At 38.0% G+C, this 9871-nt stretch overlaps 1 pseudogene; it reads right to left on the bottom strand.

Annotated features, from left to right (window-relative positions):
• Window positions 1-2217: 2217 nt before the first annotated feature.
• Window positions 2218-2962, bottom strand: LOC138916492 (olfactory receptor 4D9-like; annotated as a pseudogene).
• Window positions 2963-9871: the final 6909 nt, after the last annotated feature.

The following is a 9871-nucleotide window of genomic DNA, read 5'->3' as shown; positions in this document are numbered from 1 at the left end:
CCTCCATGTTGATCACCCTCAGTATCTTATCAGGTTCCTCACCATTCTCCATCCCCCAAGTGATATTTGATCACCCTGGCCTGCCTTCAGCAAGAATCCTGTTAGGTCAGCTTACCAGAATTCTACCTTACCTCTTAGTAGATTTTCTATTGGGACATAAATGCCTATTCTTAGGGATTCTGCACAACTTCCTTAGCAGTTTCACCCACGTAGGGTAATTCCTGAAGTGTGACACACATGTATTGGAAGGAGCCATTGGACCTGAAAGGATTATGTAGACGAGAGTGAAGAAGCTCTCAATGGGCAGATGAAGAAAGTGGGTGATGGAGTTCTCACAGGACACACATGTCACCAGGAAATCCACGCTGGATCCATCAGCAACTCCTACTTGCTCGACTTTCAGAGTTTTTCACCATTCTCACCACCTCCACTGTTACTACCCTAAGTCATGTCTTCATTATTTCTTTCATGGGACTATTGTTGTAGCCTCTTAATTGGTCTCCCTGTTTTTGTCCTCACCTCTCTTCATTCTATTTGTAACAGGAGCCCCTGCAATTCTGTTAAAACATGCATCACTATTCTGCTCTTCAAAGCCCTTCAGATGCATCTCATGTTATTTAGAGTGAAAGTCATAATCCTCACAATGTCTAAAAGGTCCTAAGACCTGGTCCCGTGGCCTCATTATCTCTCTGACTTCAATCATTACCTGGCTCCTCCTTGCTTCCTCTCATCTTCTTATGAAGGCCTGGGCACAGCCCCACCTGAGGACCTTTGCATGTCTGATTTTTGAACTGACATTTGTACTGCGACATGAACATTCTTCTTATTTCAAAAATTTTAAGATCTAGGATCTACCTTCAGAAAGAAGAGGCCAAAAAGAAAACCTCCCAACAGCTGTAAATGGCAGAAAAATAAACAAATAAAAACCAAACTCATATTGAATAATGTTTTTCACTTCATACCAACATTTTTTAATGTATATGTGTAATCTGAAGCAGCTTCACAAGTTTCTGTCATTTTTAGCTAGTCATGTTAACAGACAATAATAATAAATCCATTGTTTTCTTACCCTTATTCTCCAATGATTTGAGGAACAGAAATGAGTGAGAGGCAATATCCATTCACTGAGATTTTCAATTCAACCATCTTTTGAATGTTTTCTCTGTTTCAGTTGCTGTGCCAGGTGCCGGAGGTAGAATAAAGAAAGCATAGTGCTACTGGGAGAGATAGGAGGAAGGAGGACAGGGAATTGGAAACAAGGTCCTGAGTGCAGTGCTTGAGCTGAGCCCCAGTCGCTGAGGCAATGTGGTGGAAATGTGGCCAGTAGGTGTGGGGTTCAGAGGAAGGTCAGGGTAATGACCTACACGAGGTCACAGAACCCGTAGTTATTGGGGTCCACATTCTAACTCAAACTGTGCTAGCTCCAAGGCACCTGCACTCAACCACTGGAGTTGAGGCTTTAGATGAAAAATCATCAGGTAATAGTTATTTAATTTATTCATATCAGAAAGTCAGAGGAGGAACTTAATTTGAGTGTGTTTACTTCATTAAAATGACATTATTTCGTGAAAGACCTTAGTAATCCAATGCCCAAGCTTTGTTATGTTTCTAATATGTGTCTCAGCCCCTTTCCTGGCAACATGAATATAGTGGAGATGTCTGAGTATGTATATATTTGCTTTTTCTTATTGTTAATTTTATTTAGACAATTGGAGATTTCCATGTTGTTGTAAGTAATAACCAAAGGTGGTCCCACCTTAATCCATTTTCCCCCAATGATCATTTCACAATCTATATGTATATCAAAACATCAAGTTGTACATCTGAAATAAACATTTGTATTTCTCAATTATAAGCAATAGAGCTGAACGAACCCCCACAACAATTCCAATGTGATAAAATTGTCTGAGTGCATACAGATTCATTTTTCTTTATTTCTTCCAAGGCTGTATTGCATAAGCATTATGCAACTCTCCAGCTAACAATTTGATTTCTCTTTTGCAACATGAAATGTATCTTTTTACATTATTACTGCATGCCAATCAGAATCTTTGGAAGTCATGTGTATCTTAGTAGATATATCAAAATTATTTAGAAATCCTTTAGTCAATCTGGTTTATTTGATGGCCAATCATTTTAATAGGTGGTGAGAAGGAGTTAGCAAACAGTCTACACCCTCTCAGAAGGTATAAATCTTCTTTTCAGTTTCCTGATGGCTCACTTCATCTCCTGGTTCCTCAGAGTGTAGATCAAGGGGTTCAACAGAGGGGAGATGACGGTGAAGGTGACAGAGATGGGCTTATCCATGGGGAGAGCACTGAAGGGCCGGGTATAGACATAGATGCAGGGCACAAAGTGCAGGGTTACCACAGTGATGTGTGAGGTGCATGTGGAGATGGCCTTCCTCCTGCTCTCCCCTGCCTGAGACCTCAGCATCATTAGGATGACTGTGTAGGACACAAGCAGGAAGATAAACCACAATGTGGTGAGCAGTCCACTATTGGAAATCATCAGTAGCTCAAGCACAAAAATGTCAGTACGGGCTAGTTTGAGGATCTGGGGGACATCACAGTAGAAAGTGTCAAGAACATTGGGTCCACAGAAGGGGAGGGGCAGCAACAGGGAAATCTGCACGATGCAGTGGACAAAGCCCCCCAGCCAGCAGGCTACAATGAGGGCAGTGCATCGCCCTCTGCTCATGATGGTCACGTAGTGCAGGGGCTTGGAGATGGCCACATAGTGATCAAATGCCGTCACCGACAAAGAACATACATCCACCCTCCCAACAAGGTGGAAGAAAAACATCTGGGTGGAGCAGCCATTGAAGGAGATGGTGTTTCTCTGTGACAGAATGTCCACCAGAACCCTTGGGAGCTGTGATGGAGGAAAAGCAGATACCGGTAAGAGATAAATTACGGAGCAAAAAATACATGGGGGTTGAAGGCACGATTCCCAGGTCATGGTGACCATGATGAGATTTCCCAGCAGAGTTGTCACATACACCCACAATAGGAAAAGTAGAAGACCAAGTTCAGTTCTTGATTCTGGGTTTGGTCAAGGAAAACACATTCTTTTACCCTGGTGCAGTTTTTCAGCTCCATTGAGTCATCTTTCTCTCACTTTTGTTTCAAGCTACTTCATATCATACTTGGCTATTTATTTTGTTTCCTTCCTAAGCACTAAGAACGCAATTCAGATTGTTCCTCCTGTGGTTGTGGTGTTTGCAATTTGTTGAGTTCTCCCAGTTTTTAAGATTATGATCAGTTTCATGATCAAATCAAAGTATCACATGAAATGTCATTGAATAATTGTTTTCCTATTAATCTATTTTTGAAAAGAATATCATTTATGTCTAGTAGTCACATTGGCCTAGCATATTTTATTTAATTAATTTATTTTGGTTTTAAAATTTTATTATTATTTTTTATTTCATGCAAATTTATTGAATGTCAGGAATTTTCTGAAGCACTATATAGAAAGATAAGGAAGACATGTCTCCAGCCATTGAGAACTTATTGTTGACAAATTGAATATTCATATTAGCAAATATTCTGGTGGCTTCAAGAGGTCTTGTTTTTCTGAATAAAAGGATCTCATTCAGTTTCTTATTGCAATCTTGCTGTGACATGAGTCAGTTTCCTTGCTGTTGGCTGTTTTACATTGAATTTCTTAAAATTGCAGAATTATTCCATGTAGGTAACTCATCATTGTGATTTCTTTATACTAAACAGATTATTTGATTAATAATTATTTTAAAATATTTACAATTTATGATTGGGAAACACATTGAAACAATATGTGAATCCTAATCTCAAAGAATATCTTTACTTTCTTTTATTGAGATCAAAATACTTAAACATGGGACCTACCCTTTTAACAAATTTTTAAGTACACAATACGGTATAGCTACAATGTTGTACAGCAATTCTCTAGAGCTTGTTCATCTTGCATAATGCGATGTCATCCTTGATGTGATCTTGCTTGAGTGTCAGGGAGAGAATAAAGATAGTGACCTACTTTTGAGAGGTGGTTCATACTGTACCAACCACACTCTCCTCTGTGTTTTTCCCTTTGTGGATCTAAGCTAAGAGAGTGGAGGAATCCCATAGGAGGGAGAGACAATGGTATCATTAGAATAATGCCGCCACCTTTTTTTTGTGAAGAAGATTGCCCTCAGGTAACATCTGTTGCCAAGTGGAACACGCGAACTTAACCACTACAGCACTGGACTGGCCCCAATAACGCCTATTTTCAAGAATCTGTTGTTGATCATTCTTAGGAAATTTTACAATTATTATTTGCTCCTCTTTGTTCTTAGTGCACACCTCCTGCAATTTCAAATGTATGTGGATAAGTTGGACCACATTGTCAAAGGGTTTGCAGCCTAAGACAAGCAGATGATTTGTATAAATTGATGGACATAATGCAGGATAAAATGTGAAATGTGTCATGAGAAAAGTAGAGGTAGATTTGGGGGGATAGGAGATATCATGATTTCCAGCAGTAACACAGGCTACTAGTTTTTGAGGATTTACTATGTTTGAAGACTTATGAACGCTGATTTATTCAATTTTCCCCACAATCCTTTAGTGAGTATTATTAATGTTATACTTGTGTTCTTATGGAATGTATGATGAATATATACTTGGCTGAAAGGAAGGAAGTGATGGAAATAGAGTGGAATAAACTGTTTTTGTCTCCCTTCAATCTTACATGTATAGGGTCTAATTTTGCAGAACAAGGATGTTTGACAATGTTGCCTGAAGACAAGAATTTGGCAGAAAGGGGCTCTGGAAACCCAATATACATTGACCTTGTTTTGAGGTGGACTCACCAATAAGCAGCTCAAAGGATGTAACAAATGCATGATGCCTTCTCTCCCACTGAGTGGAACACATTTCTGAATCTCTCTTACCACTTCATCTCTCTTCCAAACAGTTAACACCCACCTTTGCTGTTTCTGTCACTGAGAAGATCATTTGGCTCTGAAGCATTTAATATACCTGGAAAATATCAAAGTCAAACTATTTATACATAATCAATAAAGACATCTCAATTTCACTATCCATAACCTTTACATTAGCTAAAAGCTCAACGTCTTTACCTAATCCTTTGATCCTGAAACTCCAACTACAAACAGTAAGTTATTGGGTACAGAGCAGAACAGAACACTGGTGACTTTAATTCTTGAAAACTTTGTTTCTGAAGACACAGCCTCTTGGAAGACTAAATATCCGAGTGTCTTAACTCCCCTTTCAGGAGAGAAAGGGCAGATTCAAAGAATCACATCTTCAAGAATTTCCACTGTATCCCTGTCTTACGTGCAAATCCCTCAGTTTGAGGCTTAATATAAGACCTACAAAGGGAGTGTTACTGGACAAGGAAGTGGAAGTCGGTGCCTGATTCTGCTGTTGGTGATGAAGTTTCAGTGGGAGTTATTAAGAAGCTACTGAGACATGCTCATGTGTAAACTCACATACCCGCACACAGACGGACACATTTTGGTTGGTGTCCAAATTACTTAGAAGGAGTAGAGGAAATCTTTCTGTTTATCTATAGCTCAATCATAACTATTTTAAAACGTGCCATATACTGTGCCCAAGGGACTACTAAGGGTCCAATTTTCATCACTCGTAAAGCTCAGAGGACACTATATAGAAATGAGTTTCAATTTGATTGTCAAACACCTAGAAGAGAACTGGACCTCAAATCCTTTGCTCCTAGTCCAATTTCTAATTATACGCAGAATTGTAATAGTCTCATGATGTTGCTATAAGTCTCCATATGTAGAGACACAGGACAGTTGATGTTTGAGGAAGGCAATTTTTTCCTGTTTTCCAACACTCTATTCATATGAGATCTCTCAATTTGGATTACTGCAAGCTAAGTTACTTTAGTAAAACTGTCTACAATATTACAATAGTTGCTCATGATTAACTCAGATTATTGAATGGGTTGTTCTTATGTAGAACTCACCTCCACTGTTTCCAGAATGCTGATGGGTTTGGATTTACCTGCTTTTCCACTTTGTTTTAGTACATTAAACTAGTCTACACAGATTAAAAATCGCATGAGATGGGTAATTCTTTTTTTATTCCCCAGCTTTACTGAGATAGAATTGACATGTATCATTATGGGTGTTTAAGGTCTACAATGGTTGATTTGATACATTTATATGTTGCAAATGATTATCATTGTAGTGTTAGCTTGCTCCTTCATCTCCTCACAGAATTACCACTTTTTTTGTGTCTGGTGAGATCATTTAAGATATACTCTCTTAGCAACTTTCAAGTATCGTTATAGTATTGTTAACTATAATCACCATCTGTACATTAGATCTCCAGCACTTACTCATCTTATAACTGGGAGTTTGTATGCTTTCACCAATATCTCCTCATTTTGCCCAGCCCCCAGCACCTGGTAACCACCATTCTACTCTCCGTTTCTATGAGTTTAGCGTTTTAGCTTCCAAATATATATGAGATAATACAGTATTTGTCTTTCTCTGTCTGACTTACTTCACTCATGCCCTCGACGTCTGTCTCAAATGGCAGGATTTTCTTCTTCTTTGTGACCGATAATATTCCATCGTATATACATACCACGTCTTTATCCATTTATCCATCGATGGATGCTTAGACTGTTTCCATATCTTGGATAATGTGAATAATGTTACAATGAACATGAAAGTGCCAATACCTCTTTTAAGATCCTGATTTCATTTCCTTTGGATAAATAACCAGAGAAGGGATTGCTGGCTCATATGATAGTTTTAATTTTAATTTTCTGAGGAACCTTTATACTGTTTTCCGTAGTGGCTTTTCCATTTCACTTTCCCACCAACAGTGCACAAGGGTTTCCTTTTCTCCACATCTTTGCTAATGCTTATTATTTCTTGTCTTTTTGATGATAGCCCTTCTTACAGGTATTAAGTAATATCTTACAGTGGTTTTGATTTGCATTTCTCTGATGCTTAGTGATGTTGAGCACCTTTCCATATAACTGTTGAGCATTTATATGTCTTGTTTGGAACAATATCTATTCAGGTCCTCTGTCCATTTTTATATCGAATTGTTTGTCCTTTTGCTTTGAGTTCTTTACATATTTTGGATATTAACCTCTTATCTGGATATATCATTTGCAGATAGTTTGTCCTATTCTGTAGGTTGTCTTTTCATTTGTTGATTGCTTTTGCTGTACAGAAGATTTTTAGTCTGATGTAGTCCCAACGAAATGTTTATTAATTTTTCTTTTGTTGCTTGTGCTTTGGTGTCATGTCCAAAAACTTGTTGCCAAGACTAACGTCTAGGAAACTTGTCACTATTGTTTCTTCCAGGAGTTTTATGATTTCAGGTCTTATACTTTTTTTTTAATTTTTAAAAGTTTTTAAAAATTTTTATTTTTTTTGGATGTACATCATATCTCAAATTCTGGATACATTACATCGTGCTCACCACCCGAACACTAATCACAGTGCATCCCCTCACATGTGACCCTAATCACCCCTTTTGCCCTCCCCCCTCCCCCCTTCCCCAATGGTAACCACCAGTCCAATCTCCAATGCTATGTGGGGTTGTTTTTTGTCGTTTTTATCTTCTCCTTATGAGTGAGATCATATGGTATTTGACTTTCTCCCTCTGACTTATTTCACTCAGCATAGTACCCTCAAGGTCCATCCATGTTGTCACAAATGGCTGGATTTCGTCATTTCTTATGGCTGAGTGGTAGTCCATCGTGTATAAATACCACATCTTTATCCATTCGTCCCTTGATGGGCACCTAGGTTGCTTCCAAGCCTTGGCTATTGTGTATAATGCCGCAATGAACATAGGGGTGCATGTATCTTTATGCTTTTGTGTTTTCAAGTTCTTTGGATAAATACCCAGCAGTGGAATAGCTGGATCCTATGGTAGATCTATCCTTAATTTTCTGAGGATACTCCAAACTGCTTTCCATAGTGGCTGCACCAGTTTGCACTGCCACCAGCAGTGAACAAGGGTTCCCTTCTCTCCACACCCTCTCCAACATTTGTTGTTTCCTGTCTTGTTAATTATAGCCATTCTGACCAGAGTGAGGTGATACCTCATTCAGGTCTTATACTTAAATCTTTAATCCATTCCAAGTTCATTTTTGTGAGTGGTGTAAGATAGGAGCTTGATTTCTTTATTATGCATGTTATCAAGTTTTTACCTGTATCATTTGTTGAAGACAGTATTCTTTTCCCATTGTATATTCTTGGCTTCTTTGTTGATAAATAATTGTATATGCATGGGTTTATTTCTGAGCTTGTGATTCTGTTCCATTGGTCTATATGTCTGTTTTTATGCCAGTACTATATTGTTTTGATTATTATGTCTTTGTAGCATGTAGTTTGAAATCATAAGTGTGATGCCTCCAGCTTTGTTCTTCTTTCACAGGATTACTTTGGCTATTAGTTGTCTTTTGTGATACCACACAAATTTTAGGATTATTTTTCCATTTCTGTGAAAAATGCCATTGGAATTTTGATATGGATTGCATTGAACCTGTAGATCTCTGGGTATTGTGGACACTTTACAATATTAATTCTTCTCACCCATGAGCATGGAATATATTTCCATTTGTTTGTTTCTTCTTCAGTTTCTTTCATCAATGTCTTATGGTTTTCAGTGAACAGATCTTTCACCTTGTTGCTTATGTTGGTTATATTTCTTACTCTTTGACGCAATTGTAAATTGAATTGTTTTCCTTTTTTAAATTGGTTTTAAACTTATGGTATTTCTACATATTTCACTTATTTTGATTTTTAATTTTTTAAATTATGGTAACATTGGCTTATAACAGTATATAAATTTCAGGGATACATCATTATGTGTTTTGATTTCTGCGTAGATTACAACATGTTCACCGCCCAACGACTAATTACAATCCATCACCACATACATGTGCCTAATTTCCCCTTTCGCCCTCCTCACTCTCCACTTCCCCTCTGGTAACCAGCAATCCAATCTCTCATTCTATGTGTTTGTTATTGTTTTTATATTTGACTTATGAGTGAGATCGCATGGTATTTGACTTTCTCCCTTTGACTTGTTTCACTTAGCATAATACCCTCAAGGTCCATCCATGTTGTCACAGATGGCCGGATTTCATTGTTTCTTGTGGCTGAGTAGTATTTCATTGTGTATACATACCACATCTTCTTTATCCATTCATCCTTTTATGGGCACCTTGGATGCTTCCAAGTCTTAACTATTGTGAATAATGCTGCGATGAACATAGGAGTGCATGTATCTTTATGCATTCATGTTTTCGTGTTCTTTGGATAAATACCCAGCTGTAGAATGGCTTGATCATATGGTAGATCCATTTTTAATTTTTTGAGGAATCTCCATACTGTTTTCCCTAGTGGCTCCACCAGTTTGCACTCCCACCAGCACTGTATGAGGGTTTCCTCCTCTCCACATCCTCTCCAACACTTGTTGTTTCCTGTCTTGTTAATTATAGCCATTCTGATTGGAGTGAGGTGATATCTCATGCTCATATTGATTTGCGTTTCCCTGATATTTAATAACATTAAACATCCTTTCATGCACCTGTTGGCCATCTGTATATCTTCTTTGGAGAAATCTCTGTTCAGATCTTTTGCACATTTTTAAATTGGGTTCATAGATTTTTGGTCTTGAGATGTATGAGTTCTTTATATATTTTGGATATTAACACCCTAACAGATATAGGGTATGCAAGTATCTTCTCCCACTTGTTAGGTTGTCTTTTACTTTCATTGATGGTTTCCTTTGCTGTATAGAAGGTTTTCAGTTTGACGTAGTCCCAGTTGTTTATTTTTTCTATTGTTTCCCTTGCCTGGTCAGACATAGTACTTGGAAATACG

This window comes from Equus caballus, chromosome 12 (genome assembly GCF_041296265.1).
Source record: "Equus caballus isolate H_3958 breed thoroughbred chromosome 12, TB-T2T, whole genome shotgun sequence".
Classification (NCBI taxonomy): Eukaryota; Metazoa; Chordata; class Mammalia; order Perissodactyla; family Equidae; genus Equus; species Equus caballus.
This window is presented reverse-complemented; position numbering and strand designations above follow the sequence as displayed.